Genomic DNA, 20,230 nt, shown 5'->3' with positions numbered 1-20,230 from the left:
GAGCCTGCCTCACTCTATGTAGAACAGGTAGGATATATTGTCCACTTGGTGATTTTGTCAGTTAATAAGAAATGGTCACACTCTACAAGGTCTCCAATTAGGAATCAGTTCTTAGTGTTTCCACATGCTTTTCCACTGGAGTTATTTGAGGTTACTAGAAGAAAGGGCTAATTTTCTCTTAAACAGTAGCCCTTGATTTGAACTTTTCATCTGGGTCACTTGGGGGGGTGAAGAATTTGCAGGGACTCCCCCACTGCTGTCCTCTGGATTATTTTTACATCTGGGAAAGCATGCCTGTGGACAGTGGCCAGCAGATATGGGCCACCTGACTAACCCTGGGCCTTCTAGTTCCTAAAGCTCTCATCTCTTCAACCACCTTGACTGAGTGTCCACCCTCACTCCCAACTCTGCTCTCTGGCCCAATCTGCTATTCACCCCAGCCACTCCCAGCCCTGCCAGGACCCAGTGCACAGATATCTGGTCCGTATTGGTTATTTGGTACCCTATACCCTTCTGTCCTCTCATCTCATACCCCCGCAGCCCAGCCCGCCCCAGTCCTGGAGCCTCAGGCACCTCCAGAACTCACTTGTCCCACTCACCCAGCTGTGGCAGGGGTTCTGCCATCTGCAGCAGCAGTGGTCCTCAGGAAGAGGAGGGGCTAGGGCCTTTGCCGCAGCTGGCTCTCACATCAGAGCCGTGTGGTTCAGAAGATGAGAAGATGAGTAACTGAAAGAGGATGTGGGGATGGGAGAGCAGAAAGTATTCTTAGCAAGCCACAGGCTTTAATCTCTGGTCATCCCGGAAGCCTGTTTGCCCTCAGAAGCAGCAATCACATGGGATGAGACGTTCAAGAGCATCAAGGGACAGGCAGCTCCCCTACGACCTCTGTGAGGCCCCAATGCCACGTGTCCTTCTCTCCCCTCTGGTCTTTCCCTCTTAGTCCTAGCCCAGTTGGGAGGAACTCATTTACAGAGTCTTTGGGTTCTGTCTCAAAGCTAATAGGGATTCATGAAAGGGCTGTGTACCTCAGAAGGGCAGGGACAATCTGGGTGTTTGGAATAACCCACTGGGGACCCAGGAGAAATGGCCTAGATTGGAGCAACTCCGGCCAGGTGGCCAGGTGGCCAGGGAGGAGCCTGGAATGCTGGTTGGGAAAGAATGACATACTGGAGTTACTGTGTGTGTTGTGAGGGATGGAGAGGGTGGAAAAGCCTTAACAGATCCTTTGGGAAAACGAAAAAGAACAGGAATTCCTACTGCTGATAAGAAAAGGTCCACACTTCTTTGTTTTGTAAATGAGGTTCTCCACAATTTGCCTCACCCTTGCTTTCTGTCTCCCTGTGCCTTTCCCAACATTTTCCATGCCAAAGGGAAAATGCTGCCTTCTCCAATGTTCACCCTCATCATTCTTTTCCAATCATTCAGGGATTTCTCCCTTCCACAGCTGTTCCTCTTGCAACTCCGCTCCATCCACATTCACATCCTACTTCAATTTCAGAGCTGAGTTCAGTGCCATCTCCTGCATGCAGCCTTTCCTGATCTCCCCACCCAGTTAGAAGTGGGTAAATCTCTCCCCTTTGAGAATTACTAAGTTGTTTCGTTTGTTGTTTTATGAGGAAAGAATCCGTTTTCTCCACCTACTAGAGTTACTTGTTTTTGTGCAGCCAGACAACATCTACCTACTCTGCTCTCAGTTCCTAACAAATCCAACTTTGTTTAGGGGTGCAATGTTGAAAGCTAAAGCACCACTTTGTCTAGACTCCTTTGTAGTTAAGATGGGGCATGTGACATTGTTTTAGTGGAAGTGAGCTGGGGATTCCTGGGGAAGTTTTCCTTTCCTGATACTCTCATTTCCTTCTTCCTTGTCACTTCCTTCTCCTTCTTCCCTGAAATATGGGTATGATACTAGAGGTCGAGCAGCCATTTGGCAGCCATGAGGTAAGCACAAGGATGAATGCCACTCATGAAGGACATTCTTGCAAAAAGAACAATTTGGGGAGCATGGTCCCTGAGGGCCTTGTGGAACTGCTGCACTAGCTCCTCACAGCCTATCTCTGTCCATCTCCTTACATGAGAAAGACAAACTCTCATTTGGTCAGGTCACTTTTGTTGGGAAACTAACAAAGTGTCTTAGAAGAGAATCTACCTGAGACTCAGCTCTTTAAGGCAAGGCCCTACATCAAACAGACCTTTGTGACCTCAGAAGAGCTTAGAAAATGATAAGCTTTGATAGTCACTGATAAAATGTTCAAATGTCAGTCTCACTTTTTATGAAACAATCCTCACCTCCCCCCACTTTTGTGGCAAAGCATTGATTTAAGAGCAAGAGCCCAGGATTTGGACACCAATTATGTAAGCTATGTCACTGATTCACTGGAGGACCATAGACGAATCCATTCCCTCTCTGGGCCATAAGTCCCTCATTTCTGCATTAATTCCTGGAAAAGGCAGGATGAGGGGATGTGTCCCCAGTCTATAAGACTTTGGGGCAGACACTGCTGGCTTCTGACTCAACAGGTACTCCAGCACCATTGTCCCTGTTGCCTCCACTATAGAGACTGAAGATAATAAATATTAAAGTTCCCATGTTCCCTTACATGTATATCCTGGTAGTCAGGTGACACGGATCTGGTCAAAGAAAAAACCTTCCCAATCATACTGATATTTTATTGTTCAGAAAGGTCATTTAAACCTAGAAGGGAAAAAGAAAGCAAAACCCTAAAACTGAACACAAACAAGATCTAGTAAACAAATGAAAACAATGATAACAGAACAATTCTGGAAGAATATCTATTTCAAGTAACCTTTGAACATAGGCCTCTGGCTGTAGGGTTTTAAGGGAGACAAAGAAAGCTATCAGTATTGGTATTGTAATTTTGAAACCACTTATGTTTTAAAGATTTTTATAGTAATGAAAAAGAAAAATAATATAAAATACAATAATTTAAGAGAAGAAAGTAAAGTTTAAATTTAATTAGCAATATTGGTACAAACTCTTGGTTTTAAAAAACACATTCTAGGGGCGCCTTGGTGGCTCAGTGGGTTAAAGCCTCTGCCTTCGGCTCAGGTCATGATCTCAGGGTCCTGGGATTGTGTCCTTCATTGGGCTCTCTGCTCAGCAGGGAGCCTGCTTCCCACCCCTGCCCTCCACTTGCCTCTCTGCCTGCTTGTGATCTCTGTCAAATAAATAAATAAATAAATAAATTAATTAATTAATTAATAAATTAAAAAAAAAAAGAAAAAAAAAAAAAACAAATTCTAGTTCCATATTCTGTTCATTGAAATAGCCTAGAAGCAATGACACATCCATAGTGGTAAACATCCCTAGCACCTATATCTTGGTTTCTAAATAATATCCATAATAATAACCTGCATAAACCAACTTTTTTAAAAAGCTGATTATTAAGTTTTTAAGAATACTGCAAGCCAGTTGTCAAACACAGCCATTATTATAATTTAAATTATATAAACTCACAAATTATATTAAAAACAAAGGCAGTAATTACTTGAAACTACTGCCTAATTTTTCTAGCACATCTCACTGTTATCTGTGTTCTTGAGGTTATTTACATCTATTGTATTTGTATGATGGAAATACTACATAATGGTGTGTTATTGGATCTCTTCCTAACTTCATATCATGAGTTGGTAGCCTGAAACTGTCTATGGTCAGAGTGTCTACACAGTGGAAGTTGGCAATGCTACAATTCAGGGCTTCTTTTTCCCTTTGGAGATCTGGTTATCAAATATTTACTAGCATACCATTGCTAGTATTTCCCACTCAAAGGAAACCATTCATCTTGCAACAGCCTTCCATAAATCAAACAGCTCTGTTAGTCATTCGAGAGCTATTCACTGCTATCACCCTAGTGGCAATAGGATCTGGCAGCTCCTCAGGTGGTAAAAAAAAGGGTGGGGGGGAGACCACCTGCTCGTGAATACGTTGAGTACCTCCTCATAGTCCCTTGGTAGCATGTTCCTCTATAAACCATTTCCATTTTATTACTGAACTCCTCTGGGCATGGCCTTCCTAATTAGCATGTTTATCCAACATTACCGAAGATAATCATGAGTGTTTTAGGTTTCAGGATTATTTTACTTCCTTTAGTCTTATGGGCAGGTTCAATCAAAGTCCAATGAGCAGCTCGTTGTCTCTCAAATGGAAATTTTCTGATTAAAAAAAAAAAACAACCAGGAGTGGCCACTGGGTGGTGCTCACTGGCTTTTGTCTGCATAAGGACTCCAAGACTTCATTCTAGTAATTTTATGGTTTGGGGTTAGCCATATCCCCAAATGTTGAATATGTGTCATCCAAAATCCAAATAAACCAATCAAACACTAGGCTTCTGACATGGCTTTTTCATCAGATATCTTATATTTTTCAAATTAATAACCTGTGTGAGCTTGGACAAGTTTATTGGTTCCCATTTAGCATGTCCTATCAAAGTGGTTGAAGGGAGGATTTACATGCCTCCTGTTTCATAATACATGTCCTGCTTTAGACACAGTATCTACTTATATTTAGAAAAAGGAGGAGACACAATGGCTTTACATAAAATCTGTTCAAGTATTCCATTTTTCATCTAAACCCTCATTTTAATCCCCTCAATCCTTGTGTTCTCGTATCTTCCCAATCTAACTATAATTCTCACTAGGACTCACAATGCATGGGCTTCCTGGTTTAAAGAGTCCCAGAAATTCTTCTCCAGACCATTTTACCACTAATGTGCCTATGGCTTTGAGTCTCCAGCTGGGCATGGAGCCAAGGGACCCCGGCCTTTTTACCAATCTTTATCTTGATTAGATAATGGAATCATCACCTCAGGCAATTTGAAGTTAGGGTCCCATTGTCACATTTGCCTTCTGGCTTTTGAAATTCCTCTGACCTAGGGTAACTATAGAATGACTTGACTAAGATCCTTCAAAGTTGAGAGACCATCTGGGGTTCCCCCCGGACCCCATCCACCCAAACTCCCAAGAGCACTGCACTAAGATCTTTGTTTTGACCCCATCAATGTCCACTCTATTTCTTAGTAAGTGATAAAGATTTCCCTCTCCACTGGGATGAGTTCCTTTGACACTTCCCTTCATCTTTCCTTTTTTTTTTAAGGTTTTATTTATTTATTTAAGAGAGAGATTGCATGACTGGGGGGAGGAATAGAGGGGAAGGGACAAGCTGAGCATGGAGCCCAACACGGGGCTTGATCCCACAACCCTGAGATCATACCTGAGCCAAAATCAAGACCCGGATGCATAACTGACTGAGCCACCCAGGGACCCCTCCCCTTCATCTTTCTTCATTCTCCTGTGAATCACTCTAATTTTCTTTGCTACCTGTTGTTTCAACATGGCTTTTCTCTTTAATAGCAGCCGTGGGGCTAGCAGCCATAGCTCAGACTGGACAGAGCTTAAGCTTGGCCCAGTGTTAGGATCCACCCCAGCCCTTTTCTTTACTTTCATTTTCGCTATTACAGATAAAAATAACCAAAAGATTGTATAGTTAGCTTGTTTCTTGAGATTTTGAATTTCTTTATGCATCCAGTAAGTCAACTCTTCCAGACAGAGTTGGATCCATATAATTTTTTTAAAAAACTGGTAACATTAACCTCCTGTAACTATTTGCAGAACAGTTGCATTTTCGTGCCCACAAGTGACTTTGGGGACATGAAAGTTGAATCCTCTCCTGACTTCACATCCTTGGGCTTGCGTTGCCCAACACTTACGTTTCACTGAGCCAAGTTCTCACAAATCAGATTTCTGATGTCAGCTGCGAAGTTGGTGACTAGTCTAAAAAGATAACCTCACTGGTGACATCAACTGCAGATTTCAAATGTCTCTAAAACCACCCTCACTTCTAACACCAACTGCAAGTTTTAAGGTCCTTGAGACTACTCTTTGGTTTGATAATTCACCAGAAATACTCAGAGAATTCCTGAAAGCTGTTACACTCATGGTTATTGTTTGTTGCAGCTAAAGGGTTCAGATTAAAATCTGCCCAAGGAAGAATCACATAGGTTGAGTCCAGGAAAGTTCCAACCAGAGAGTTTCCAGCTGCCCTTTCCTTGTGGAGTCATGGACAGTATAACTAACATTTCCTGGTAATGATGTGTGACTATAGGCATGGAATATGACAACCAAAGAAGCTCACCCAAGCCTGGTGCCCAGAGGTTTTGCTGGTCCTTCATCATATGGTCATGATTGACTGCCCCATTGCTGATCTTAAGTCTCCATCTCCAACTCCTTCTTCTTTTTCTCTTAAAATATTTTATTTATTTGAGAGAGAGAGAGAGCGAGCATGAGCAGCGGGAGGGGCAGAGGGAGAGGGAAAAGCAGATTCCCTGCTGAGCCAGGATCCTGACATGGGGCACGATCCCAGGACCCTAAATCATGACCTGAGCTGAAGACAGCCACCTAACTGACTGAGCCACCCAGGTGACCCTCCATCTCCAGCTCCTTGTGAAGGTGAGCTGATACCACATGATCCAAAGACCCCATTCTAAATCATATTACATGATCTGGTGTGGCTAGCCCCTGCCACTAATCACATTTTCGGACTATTCAGTGTGATGCCTCCAGGCAAACAAAAACACTCCTGTCAGGCATGACATTCTAGGGACTTTGAGACTATCTTCCAGAAGCCAAGGGCAAAGGCCAGACCTTTCTTCAGGCTAGGTTAAATACGTTAATACACAAAATGATAAATGCCAAATCCAAGGTAGCAGTTATTTCCAAGTTTGAGTGGGAAATATATTTGGGGAAACGAGACACAAGAGGCAGTGCTTTAAATTTTAAGTTGGGTAGCAGATACATGCTCTAATACTATTTTACACCTTTCTATTTGTCTGAAATATTTCATGTAAATGAAAATGTGATCATTGTCATTTATACAAAAGCTTTATATATGTGTATTACATGTAAATATATATGCTCATATATAAGTTATATGTTCATATGTAATACATAAATACATAAACATAAATACAAACAGAGATCTGAAAAGATACATAATATGCTGGTACCAGTACTTGCCTATGGGTAGAGCAGTGATTAGAGAAAAAATGAAGTAGGATTGTCAGTTCTATTTCATACACTTTGGCATTGTTTGCCACAGAAGTTTGCATTCATGTATTACAACCAATTCTTTTCATAAAGATGACTTAGTAAATGAAAACAAAGACAGGATTGCATAATTAGGACATAATGAAATTTCAAAATATTTTAAACTAATATTTATTTAGCTACTAATATCCTGCAACTTCCCACGTACATCATCCCATTTATTCCTCCCAGCAACCTGAGAGACTGAATATACAGACAATGGCCATACCGTATGTGACACTTGAGCCTCAACTATGTGGCGCATATGACCCTGAGCCTCACTTTGCAGTCACAAGTCCAGGAAGTCCACAAATCACAGTCTCTGCAGCAACTGGCCCAGAACACTCAGAACTTTGTCAATGAGTACCAAGCTCCTTATTTTTTGCCCCTGCTTCCAGCTGAGAACCAATCAAAAAAAAGTCAAATCTGCTCCCAATCCAATCACATAAGGTGCCCCCACTTCTAACTGGCTAAACTTCAGCTTCGCCATGATCACAATGTCTAATCTGACCCTATCTGAAACTTTTTTTTCCCATGATGCTGCCTGCCTTTGAGTCACTGGCCAAATGCAAGGGCTGGTGGGCTGACTCTCTTGTTACGGCAAGCTCTGAGTAAGTAATTTGTTTGTTCTCATTTGGGTAGTCTTCATTTATTTTCCAGAAACTCTGAGGAATTAAGTCTTAGGGAGGAAACTGAAGGTTGGAGAAATAAGTGATTTTCTCAATGCACTGAGCAAGTGTAGTTGGAGACAGATTTAAAACTCAAGCTCCTCTTTCTCCATACCAACTGGCTTTCTTTCTTTCTCTCTCTCTCTCTCTTTCTTTTTTTCTTTTTAAGATTTTATTTATTCATTAGAGAGAGAGCGCGCAGAAGCAGAGCAGGGGGGCAGAAGGCGAGAGAAGGAGACTCCCCACTGAGCAGGGAGTCCCAGGACCCTGAGATCATGACCTGAGCCGAAGGCAGATGCCCAACCAACCGAGCCACCCAGGCACTGCCACACACCAGCTTTCACGAGAGCAGAAAATGTGTAAACTACCTACATTCTTTGGCCAACAGGCAACAGAGTAAGGGTAGCAAGTAAAATTAAAGTTTAAGCATCCTCACTCTCATCTCAGAAGGAAAAAAAATCAATCACCTCAAACTTAGGAAACACATCTCTAAATCAAATGAAATTGCACCTAGGAAGAAATCAAGAATCAAAACCTGAGAGACTTTTTGACTACTCTCTTTTCTCTCATATTCCATAGCCATGTCAGAAAATCCTGTTGGAACTGCTTTTATTTTTTATTTTATTTTTTAAAAGATATTTTTTATTTATTTGTCAGAGAGAGAGAGAGAGAGAGCATGAGCAGGGGGAGCGGCAGGCAGAGGGAGAAGCAGGATCCCCACTGAACAAGGAGCCTGATGCGGGACCTGATCCTAGGACCCCAGGATCATGACCGGAGCCAAAGGCAGACGTTTCATCGACTGAGCCACCCAGGCGTCCTGGCACTGTTTTAAATATATATTCAAAATCTCATCATTTCAAATCAGCCCACTGTGACCACCCTGGGTCAAGCTACCATCCTCTCTCACCCTGTAGCAGGTTGCTACAGTAACCTGCTCACTAGCCTTGCTGCTCTACCTTTAGTCCCTGTCCATTCTACTCCCCACAGTGGCAGCTGGAGGGAACCTACCAACATTTCAGCAAGCTCCTGACCCTTCTCTGCTCAAAACTCTCCAGTGGCTCTCATCTCACAGAAAAAGTCAAAGTTCTGCACGTAGTAGCCCTCTCCTTTTGCTTCTCTGACCTCACTACCTGCCACTCTACGGAGGCTCTCTACTTCCAAACACAGTCTGCTCCCACTAATGAATTTCAAGAAGCCCGTTCCCTAGTGATGGCACGCTCCCTCATTCCCTCCAGCAACCAACATTTTGAGCACCTCCTTTATGCCAGGCATGGGGATAAGGCGGTAACCAAGAGTGAGACAGCGCCTGTCTCACTCTAGTATGGAAGGCAGACAGTAAACAAGTTTGCAGTCAAGCTAATTTGATAGCTATTAAGTACTATGCAAGAAAAATAATGCAGGATAGTAGGATAGAGGGTTATGGCATGGGGGACAGTGGGGAGACAGTTTAGATAGGGTGGTCAGAAAAGACCTCTTTAAGGAAGTGACATCTGAGCAGAAAGCTAGATGGAGGAAAGCCACACCTGCTCCCTTTTTGCACTGCCCACCCCCCACCCTTCTCCGATTTAAAACCCCATTTTGCACGTGGGAACCCTGTCTGGGTTCTGGCCCAGGCTCTGCTAGTAAATCACTGAATAACCTTGGTCAAATATTTTCTGCTGCTTTTCCGTCGGTTTCCTCCTCTGTAACACCCATGGGTTTTATGATTTGAGATGGAGTGTTCCATCCAACTCTAAAATGCAAATTCCTTGGTGCTCTTTTCTGCCGGGCTTTACACGCAGGATGACTCCTCAGGCACCCCTGCTGCTTTTCTCCCCCTTACCCTTCCCTGGGCCCATCATTTCTCCTCTCCAGGTTACCTTCGGCTCTTGTTCCAAGGGCTCCGGGCTGGACCGGCCTCAGCACACTTTCTTGCGACTGCGCGTTTCCTTGGCGGAGTCCCAGCGGCCCAGAGGGCTTTCCCGACTTGCTGAGGGAAGCTCTCCCTTTTGGACGACCGACCTACTTAGGCTGACTGGAAAGCTGATTTTCTAGAAAATACCGAAGACTAACAGTGAAGCCGATTAACTGGCTTTCACTTGGGATAACCGCGGGACCAACGACTGAGGGCCTTACCGGGGGGTTAACTTGTTAAGGGACTGGCTCAGAGGGAGCCGTGAACTAACAGGGCGGGCTACGGAGCGGGCGGATTATCGGATTAACTCATTCACTAGTCTGCAACTGGATGACCTGTGGACTCCTAAGGGCACTAATGTGATCATTACCAACCAACCGCTTGGTGGCCCCCGGGCGGCCCTTGAGGCTGACCAGGTGACCCACCAGGTGGCAGGCGGAAGGCAGTCAGGCCCCATGAACGGACGGACGGACTGAAGAGCAGGCGGCTGCTCTCAGGGGGCCGCCGAGTCTGACTGACCAACCCCCCCAGACTCCAGGCGCCGCCCTGGAGCCTGAAGGTGTCGCCCCCCCCCACCCCCCACGAACCTGACTCCCGAACCAGGCACCCACCGCCTGACTGAGAAGCCCCGCTTTTCTGGAAGCCCAGTCCGGGCAGGCCCAACGCAAATCTCGCACTCAACGGTTGCCAGAAAAGCCAAGACAGGCTCGCGACGCCAGGAGACTTTCTTCTGCAGCGCGGGGAAGGCTGTGGAGCCGCTGGAGTCTCTCTTGGTTCTGTCCTCCCGCCTCGGATGGGTGTGTCTAGCCTACAGCCAATCAGCAGTTGATGGGACTATTCTACAGCCAATCAGCGACTGGACAGGCCTACCCTGAAGGCAATCAGCGACCACACACCTATTCCGCAGCCAATCAGAGGCTGCACGTGCCCTTACGCTGCAGCCAATCAATGAAGCCGCTGTAGCCCGCAAGCAGGACTTGAACCAATCAGGCAGTGCTGTGGGAATGTGGATGCCGGCTTTCTTTTTAGAGAAGCTTTTCTTGATGTTGCTAATGAAAACCACTCTACTACCTTCCTCACTCAGGAAGTTCCTGAGTTCCTCAGAACTCCATTTAATGAGTTCTGCTCATTAAACATGTTCTTAACCACTGAATATTCCCCTCCCGCTGAACATTTTCAAAAACACTTATTGCTACTAAGTTACGGTTTTGCTTACGGTCTGACTCCTTCACTAGAAGGTAAGCTCACTGTGAGCAAAGTTTTGTTTTGTCTTTTTTCACTGTGGTTTCTTGCATGCTTGGAATATTGAAGATACTTAATATTCATCGATATGTTTTCATTTAATCTTGGACAAGCTGAGGGGACAGGAACTCAAAGTTTCATGTTAGCAGTATCAGATTCATCTTACTGAAATATAGCTCTGACCATGTCTCCCTTGTACATGTTCTATCTCCCCTACCAAACTGTAAGCTCCTTTGGGGCAGAATCTGTGTTGGAGACATCTTTGTATCTCCCTCAGTACCTATCAATAAATATTTCTTTTCTTTCTTTTTTTTATTTTTTATTTTATTTTTTTAAAGATTTTATTTATTTATTTGACAGACAGAGATTACAAGTAGGCAGAGAGGCAGGCACAGAGAGAGAGAGAGGAGGAAGCAGACTCCCTGCTTGAGCAGAGAGCCCGATGTAGGGCTCGATCCCAGAACCCTGGGATCGTGACCTGAGCCGAAGGCAGAGGCTTTAACACACTGAGCCACCCAGGCACCCTCTTTCTTTCTTTCTTTTTTTAAGATTTTATTTATTTATTTATTTATTTTTAAAGATTTTATTTTTATTTATTTATTTGACAGAGAGAGATCACAAGTAGGCAGACAGGCAGGCAGAGAGAGAGGAGGGAAGGAGGCTCCCTGCTGAGCAGAGAGCCCAATGCAGGGCTCCATCCCAGGACCCTGAGATCATGACCTGAGCCGAAAGCAGAGGCTTAACCCACTGAGCCACCCAGGTGCCCCAATAAATATTTCTTAAATGGACAACAGCAATAAAAAAATTTCATGTTAGGCATGTGTTTAGTTGGTGAGATACTGCCAAAGAATTTTCTAAGTGGAAGAACCAATTTACACTTAACGCCAGCAACCTGTGAGTTAGAAGTGCTCCACATCCTTGTCAATAGCTGGTAATAGCTAATCTTTAATTTTAGCCATTCTGGTGTTTTTGTAGTGATACTTTATTGTAGTTTTAATTACACATCCCTGAGGGGTAATGTTATTTTTATGTTTTTTAACTGAAGTTCAACAAACATACAATGAGGTATTATTTTTAGGAGTACAATATAGCTGTTCAACAATTCTATATGTACTCTTATAGAGTACATATCTTACACACTCTTATAGAGTACATATAGAATTGTATATGTGCAATTCAAATAAATTGCCTAACTTCATGTATTAAGGAACTAGACGAAGAAGAATAAACGAAACCCAATGTTAGCAGAAGGATTGAAATAAAAAGATTAAAATGGAGATGATTGAAAGAGAATGGAGCAACAATACTCCATTACTCATCACCTTAACTGTATAGTTTAATTCCCATTCTTTACTTCACTCATCTCCCCACCACCTCTCCTCTTGCAACCACCAGTTTGTTCTCCATATTTAAGAGAGTATTTTTTGTCTTTGTTTGTTCGTTTGTTTTATTTCTTAAATTCCAGATTCAGATATCTGATTTGCAAATGTTTTCTCTCATTCTGTGGGTCGTCTTTTCACAATGTTAAAAGTGTCATTAGAAGCACAAAAATGTTCAATTCTGATGAAGTTCAATTTTTTAAATTAACATATAATGTATTATTAGCCTCAGGGGTACAGGTCTGTGAATCACCAGGTTTACACATTTCACAGCACTCACCATAGCACATACCCTCCCCAATGTCCATAACACAACCACCCTCTCCCTCCCCCTCCCCCCCCAGCAACCCTCAGTTTGTTTTGTGACATTAAGGTCTCTTATGGTTTGTCTCCCTCCCGATCCCATCTTGTTTCATTTATTCTTTTCCTACCCCCCAAACTCCCCATGTTGTTTCTCGACTTCCTTATATCGGGAGATCATATGATAGTTGTTGAAGTTCAATTTTTATCTGATTTCGGCATCAGGATAAACTTGGTCTCATTGAATGAGTTACAAAATATTCCTTTCTCTTTGATCTTTTTGGAAGAATGTGAGAAGGGGTGGTATTAATTCTCCTTTATTATTTTTTCTAAGGATTTTATTTTTAAGTAATCTCTACAGCCAATATGGGGTTTGAACTTAGAACTCCAAGATCAAGAGTCACAGACTCTACCAACTGAGTCAGCCAGGCATCCCCAATTCTTCTTTAAATGTTTGATAGAATTCATCCATGAAACCATCTGATCCTGAGCTTTTCTTTGTTGGGAGGTTTTTGTTTTTTTTTTAAGATTTTATTTATTTATTTGACAGAGAGAAATCACAAGTAGGCAGAGAGAGAAGGGGAAGCAGGCTCGCTGCTGAGCAGAGAGCCCGATGCGGGGCTCGATCCCAGGACCCTGGGATCATGACCTGAGCCGAAGGCAGAGGCTTTAACCCACTGAGCCACCCAGGCACCCCTGTTGGGAGGTTTTTGATTACTGATTCAATCTTACTAATTATAGATCTATCAGATTTTCTATTTGTTCATGATTGAGTCTTGCTAGATTATGTGTTTCTAGGAATGTTTTCATTTGTCCAGGTTACCCAGTTTGTTGGTGTACAATTGTTCACAGTATGCTTTTATAATCTTTTTTTATTTTGGTAGAATGAGTAATAATGTCCTCACTTTTATTCCTCATTTTGTAATTTGAGTCTTTTACTTTCTTAGTTGATCTAGGTGAAAGTAGGTCAATTTTGCTGATCTTTTTCAAAGAACCAATTTCTGGTCTTGTTGATTATCTCTTTGTTGCTCCATTCTCTTTCAATCATCTCCATTTTAATCTTTTTATTTCAATCCTTCTGCTAACATTGGGTTTCATTTATTCTTCTTCATCTAGTTCCTTAATACATGAAGTTAGGCAATTTATTTGAAATCTTTCTTCCTTTTTAAGGTAAGTATTTATAGCTTTCCACTTCTCCCTGAGCACTGCTTTCACTGCATCCCATGAATTTTGGTATTCTGTGTTTTAGCTTTCATTTGCCTGAGTTATTTTCTCGTTTTCCTTGCGATTTCCTCTTTGACCCCCTGGTTGTTTAGGAGTGTGTTTTTTTATTTCCACATATTTGTGAGTTTTCCAGTTTTCCAGCTTGTCATCAATTTCTAGTTTCATTCCACTGTGACCAGAAAAGATGCCCTGAATCATTTCCATCTTTTCAGATTTATTCAAACTTGTTCTGTGGCAAGAGGAATCCTCCTTCTCCTATTGCAATAATCCTCCTTTTCTTGTTGCAATAATACTTTTGAACAAAGTTTCTATCTAAATCCATTCATTTTTTTATGTGGCAGACTGGAGGATGAAGCCCAGCTTCCTCAGCCTGGCTACAGGGGGCCCTTGGAGATCAGATGCCAGCCAGAGTTTCAGGGGGAAAATTAACCTTGTCTCCTTCACCTCAGGTTCCACCTATTGCAAACTGACTGTCGTTGCCCCAGAAGCTGCCAGGTCAGCTCCCACTTCCCTGCTTTGTATCTGATGTTATCACTACCTGGGCTGCTTTTCCTCTCCTAGGCTTGGCCAACTCCTGCTTGCCCCTCAGGATGGAGCTTGAAAAGAGTTTCCCCTCAAAATCCTTTTCTAACCCTCTTCCCACCTCTGAGGCAGAGGTCAGAGCTTTCACCCTTGTGTCCTCAGACCATGGGCTCAACTTATCTGTTTAGTAACCTATTCCCATCTTTATAGAGACCTCATCATGCTATGTTTTAATAGGTTGTGTATTTCTGTCCCTTCCCTGAACCCCATGGATGAACTTGAGCTCTTCTGAGGCCAAAACTGTTATCTTCTTCGCCTTGGTGTTCCCCAAATAGGCATGCAGTAAATGTTTGGAGAATGAAGAAATGGGAAGAAAAGTAGGGATTTCTCAAGGTGTCCCTCACGAATGTTATGCAAAGTAACGGAACTGTACTCAATTGTTTTGTAACTGGCCAGGAGTGAAGTGGTGTTTGTGGTGACCTTGAAAAGAAGAACTAGAGAAAGTTGGTCATTCTGTTGAAGTATCTCTATGAGTGCAGAGAAGGGTGGCCCTAACCCAGTGCTTCTCAAGCAGTGACCTTTGTGCACCAACCTCCCCCCACTCCATTTACACTTGGCAATGTCTGGAGACATTTTTGGTAGTCAAAGATGAGTAGGGGAAGCTCCTGACATTCTGGGGGTAGAGGCCAAGGCAGTTGCTTAACATCCTACAATGCACAGGACAGCTCCCCACCATGAAGAATCATTCAGCCCCTAATGCCCAAATATCAATAGCACTGAGGTTGTTAAACCATGCCCTAACCCAACACATGGGAAACTGCAGGGCAGGGGGTGGGGACCAGGGAGGGAATGCAGCTTGTCTGAGGAGGTGGATTTGAGGGGAATCTGAAAGGATAAGTATGTGTCATAAAGATGGAGAAACTCCTTTCTCCATCTATTGCAGTGAGATGGAACCATGTGAAGGAAGCATGGAGAGCACAACAGGGCATGGATGTTCCGGGAGTGACAAGGATGTGGCTGAGGTGTATGAGGGATGGTGGTTGAGAGAAAGGGGTGAGGTAGGTGACAGTGAGATTGTGAAAATTCCTGTGTAGCTCTCATTGGAGTTGACCCCTCATCTGGAGGGAGAGGGGCAGTCACAGAAGGATGTTTAGCAGGGGAGGGATAGATGGCCTAACGGGGAGCCCAGAGGCTGAGGAGGTAGCTGTTTTAATGGTCCTGGGGAGAAAGGTCAAGAAGACCAGATCCAGGGGTGCAGGGAGGGGGGCAGATCAGGAACTTGGTGACTCATGGGAATGGGCGATGAGAGAGCGGGAAGTGAAAGAAAACCCTGGATGTGAAGACTTGAAATAGGTCTTACACTTCTCCTTCCTCTCTTGCACATTAATGGCCTTTCCCTGGGACCACAGGGTTAGTCGTCCACTTGATCAGGGTGTGGTGGACAACTTGATATCACGTGTCTATAGGTTGAAGCCTAGAGGTCATTTGACCAGTCGAAGGATTACCTGGGCAGCGTTTGGCCCTTGGCTGAGTGCACTTTGACCAGTCTCCAAGAGTTGCTCACCACACACTGGGGACAGAGCCTCCCTGTGTGCATTAATTCAGTGCATTCTCAAAACCACCGAATGAGCTAGGAAATGTTGTTATCTTCATTGGAGGGAGGAGCAAGTGGAAGCAGCAACAGGTCAAGTGGTGAAGTGGGCATTTGAATGACTTTGAAGAACTTAAATTATTTTTCTTAATTAAGGGGAAATTCATGTAACATAAACTAGACGATTTTTTTCATAAACTAGATGATTTTATTTATTTATTTAAAACTAGATGATTTTTAAAAAGATTTTATTTATTTATTTGACAGACAAATCACAAGTAAGCAGAGAGTCAGGCAGAGAGAGAGAAGGGAGGAAGCAGGCTCCCTGGTGAGCAGAGAGTCCAATGCGGGGCTCGATCCCAGGACCCTGAGATCATGACCTGAGCCAAAGGCAGAGGCTTTAACCCACTGAGCCACCCAGGCTCCCCTAAAACTAGATGATTTTAAAGTGAATGATTTAGTGGAATTTCGTACATCCACCATGTTGTGCAACCACCACTTCTATCTGATTCCAGAACGTTTTCATCACTCCAAAGAGAAACCCACACCCACTAAACGTTCACCCTTTCCGCAGTCCATGGCAGCCTGTAATCAGCTTTCCATCTCTATGAATTTACTTATTTTACATATTTCATATAAATGGAATAATGAAATAAGTAGCCTTTGTTTCTGGAGTACCCCACTTAGCACATTTTTGAGGTTCATGCACATCATATGGATCAGGGCTTCAGCTTTTTTTTATGGCTGAATAATACTCTGTTTTAGGGACAGACCACATTTTGTTTTTGCATTCATCCGTTGATGGGCATTGGGTTGTTTCCACATTTTGGCTACTATGAAGGGGCTTAAACATTTAACCAGTGTCCACTACCAACGTCACAAAAACCACTTAGATGGTCTCTAGACCCTGTGATTAAAGATTAAAGCTATGGTGGAGAGATTAATGTGATCTCCTTCCAGAGGAGGGAGCGCCAGAGTCTTCCCCAGGATAGCAGGAAGGGGTGGAAGAAGGCTTAATGCTGCAAGTTGGGCCTTGAGTACTATTGGACCAGGTAGTTGCTCCTTGGGGCACTTTATACCATGGCCAAGGGGACCTTATGGCTTCCAGTGGGGGAGGAAAAGATGCAGACTCACGAGATTCAGGAAGTGATTCAGACAGTGACCTCTTAGAGGAACAGCCATAGAGGAGTGTAAATTGGAGTCTACGAGATTGGAGAAGAGGAAGAAACCTGTTTCACAAGATCCCAGTGAGTGTCAGACCAGAAATTGTGCCCTGGTGGGACGTAGTAGTTAATGGAGACATGGGAGCATGATGCCCTCCTTGCTAAGATGGTGGGTATCAGACAGCATGTCTTGTGGAACATTCCCACATCCTGGATGGAGAACCTAGGGGAGAACCAGACATGAGGAAAGACATGGAGCCAGTCTGGGATGCATTGAAAGTGAGGAGCCTGTGGTCCTTCAGTGAGACATGTCCAAGAAGACATACAGGTTTAGAGTCCAGGAGAGAGCTCTGGGGTAGAAATACAAGCTGGAGGCCCCAGCAGAGCCCAGGCATGTTGTCCCGTTGCACCTGAGTGGTAGGCATTTCAGAGGTTTCCTGAGCCCACTTCATGTGTTGTGTCCAAGGCTGAGTTCCAAAAGCACAGGGCCAGACATAGTCCCTGCCCTGGGGGAGCTTAGAGTTGGTGGAAATCAGAGTTAGATAATTACAAGGATAATTTTTAAAAATATTTTAAAAATTTTATTTATTTATTTGAGAGAGATAGTACATGTGTGAGTTGAGGTGGGCAGAGGGAGAGAGAAAGAAAGAGAAGCAGACTCCCCTGAGCCTGGTACTGGGTTTGGTCCAGACCCTGAGTTCATGACCTGAGTGGAAACTCCAGGTGCCCCATCTTTTAAAAAAATCTTAATGTAAATTCTGTTAAAGAGTACTATTCAAACAGAAAAGGGCACAAACCACAAATGTTTTACTCACAAATGTTTTACTCAAAAATGTTTCAGAGAGTGACCACATCTGAGCAGTTAGGACCCAGATCAAGATGACCCTGCAATTGCACTGCTGGGTATTTACCCCAAAGATACAGATGTAGTGAAAAGAAGGGCCATCTGTACCCCAATGTTTATAGCAGCAATGGCCACGGTCGCCAAACTGTGGAAAGAACCAAGATGCCCTTCAACGGACGAATGGATAAGGAAGATGTGGTCCATATACACTATGGAGTATTATGCCTCCATCAGGATGGGACTGGAAGAGATTATGCTGAGTGAAATAAGTCAAGCAGAGAGAGTCAATTATCATATGGTTTCACTTATTTGTGGAGCTTAACAAATAGCATGGAGGACAAGGGGAGTTAGAGAGGAGAAGGGAGTTGGGGGAAATTGGAAGGGGAGGTGAACCATGACAGACTATGGACTCTGAAAAACAATCTGAGGGGTTTGAAGTGGCGGGAGGTGGGAGGTTGGGGGAACCAGGTGGTGTGTATTAGAGAGGGCACGGATTGCATGGAGCACTGGGTGTGGTGCAAAAACAATGAATACTGTTATGCTGAAAATAAATAAATTAATTTTAAAAAAATACAAATCTTTACTGGAAGACCCCAGGAGTGCCCCACTGGATCCTTCTTGTCACTACCCCCCAATGGCAACAAGTATCTGCACTTCCAATGGCAAAGATTAGTTTTTTCTGTTTCTTTTTTAAAAATAATTTTTATTAACATATAATGTATTATTTGCCCCAGGGGTACAGGTCTGTGAATCGTCAGGCTTACACACTTCACAGCACTCAGCATAGCACATACCCTCCCCAATGTCCATAACCGCACCACCCTCTCCCTACCCCCAGCAACCCTCAGTTTGTTTTGTGAGATTAAGAATCTCTTATGGTTTCTCTCCCTCTTGTTTCATTTTTTCCTTCCCTACCCCACAAACCCCTCACCCTACCTCTCAAACTCCTCATATCAGAGAGATCATATGATAATCATCTTGGTTTTGTCTGTTTCGAAACCTCACATCAAAGATGTCACATAGTGAGGACTCTTGCGTCTGGATTATTTCACATTATGTCTCTAAGCTTCTCATGCGTTGTACAGAGCTGTTATTTGCTTCTTCCATTGCATGAATACACGGCAGTCTATCTACCTGTCTTACTGTTGATGGGCATTTGGGCGGGTTCCATTTTTCATGGCAGCCACAGCTGCCATGAACGTTCTCGTACACATCCGGTGAATGCTTCTATGAACTTGTGCTGGACACACACCTTGGAGTGAAATTGCTGGCTCCATGCTCAGTGTCAGTCGAGAGTGACCAGCATTTTCCCAAGGGTCTTGTACCAGTTCTCACTCCCCTCCCCCCTGACAATGTAGGAGAGTTCCAGTTGCTCCTCATCACCAACACTGACATTTTTACACAAGGGCCACGCTAATCTTCTCAGGTTCTTTCCAATTTTAGGATAGGGGCTGCTGAAGCATACTTGATATTCTCTAAGGAAAAAATGTCATTGTGGCAATGTAGACACAACTTAAATTCTGCTGTTTCAAGTGCACGTTTAGTGGCATGAACTGCATTTACATTGTGCAATTGTCGCTATCATCCGTCCCTAGAATGGGTAAAATTCTATACCCATTAACCATTAACTGTCCATCCACATCCCCAACCCCGTTTTAAATAACGGGTTTTTTTTAAAGTACTCTTTTTTATTGTAGTTTAAAAAAACATAAATTTTATCATCTTAAATATTTTTAAGTGTGTGGTACAGTAGCGTTAACTACATGTACATCATTAAGCTCTAGGAAGTGTTCATCTTGCAGAACTGAAACCCTACCTATTGAAAGCCGTTTCTTGTTTTCCCTCCCTTGGGTCCCCTCTACCTTCTGTTTTTAAGAATTTGGTTACTTTAGATACTTCGTATAACTGGACTCACGCCGTGTTTGTCTTTTGGTGATGGCTTATTTCACTTGGTGTAGTGTCTTCAACACTTGATGTTCTTGATACCATTTTTACTATTTTAATCATAGTGGTGGCTGTGCAGTGACCTACCACTGGGGTCTTTACTTGCTTTTTCTTGAAAGCTACTGACATTAAACACCTTTTTATATGCCTATGGGCCCTTTGAATATCTCGCTTTTTTATTAGGTTGTGTGTCTTTTTCTTACTGATTTTTGGAAGATTCTTATATATTCTTTTTATACTGTGAATGAATCCTTCATTAGACACTTGTATTGGGAAATATCTACTCCTGCCAGAGTTACATTCAGAAATATATTTACTTTTAAAAATAATACAAAGAAAAAGAAAACAAAAGACAAAATAA

At 43.3% G+C, this 20,230-nt stretch overlaps 1 long non-coding RNA gene across 1 annotated transcript; it reads right to left on the bottom strand.

Moving 5' to 3' along the window:
* Window positions 1–605: 605 nt before the first annotated feature.
* LOC116855920 lies at window positions 606–10,295 on the bottom strand. The gene is made up of 3 exons (XR_004380459.1): window positions 10,248–10,295; window positions 9,626–9,796; window positions 606–726 (listed from the first exon to the last, which is right to left on the bottom strand). It is a non-coding gene; the product is annotated as an uncharacterized LOC116855920 (long non-coding RNA).
* Between the last annotated feature and the right edge of the window lie 9,935 nt (window positions 10,296–20,230).

Source organism: Lontra canadensis, unplaced genomic scaffold (assembly GCF_010015895.1).
Source record: "Lontra canadensis isolate GAN:19392208 unplaced genomic scaffold, GSC_riverotter_1.0 scaffold107, whole genome shotgun sequence".
NCBI lineage: Eukaryota > Metazoa > Chordata > Mammalia > Carnivora > Mustelidae > Lontra > Lontra canadensis.
The sequence above is the reverse complement of the archived record's forward strand: the minus strand, read 5'-3'. Positions and strand labels throughout refer to the sequence as shown.